The following is a 328-nucleotide window of genomic DNA, read 5'->3' on the forward strand; positions in this document are numbered from 1 at the left end:
TCAGGATTCTTTGATGAATAGAAAGTTAAAAAGAACAGCATTTATTCAAAATATAAATCTTTTCTAACAATATATATCTTTGCTATCACTTCTTAACACTTTAACACATCCTTGCTGAATACAATTTTTCATTTCTTTCTAAAAAAGAAAGAATTAAAATTTACTGACCCCAAACTTTTGAACTGTAGTGTATATTGTTAGAAAAGATTTCTATTTTAAATAAATGCTCTTCTTTTTAACTTTTTATTCATCAAAGAATCCTGAAAAAAAAGTATCACAGGAACCAAAAAATATTAAGCAGCACAACAGTTTCCAGCACTGATAATAA

General features: G+C 25.6%; 1 protein-coding gene across 3 annotated transcripts in view; it reads right to left on the bottom strand.

Annotated features, from left to right (window-relative positions):
* Window positions 1-328, bottom strand: part of LOC107697142 (protein EFR3 homolog B) — a 45701-nt gene that overhangs the window by 15246 nt on the left and 30127 nt on the right. The window lies entirely within an intron of this gene.

The sequence above is a fragment of the Sinocyclocheilus anshuiensis genome, unplaced genomic scaffold (assembly GCF_001515605.1).
Source record: "Sinocyclocheilus anshuiensis isolate Anshui unplaced genomic scaffold, SAMN03320099.WGS_v1.1 scaffold38, whole genome shotgun sequence".
NCBI classification, from domain to species: domain Eukaryota; kingdom Metazoa; phylum Chordata; class Actinopteri; order Cypriniformes; family Cyprinidae; genus Sinocyclocheilus; species Sinocyclocheilus anshuiensis.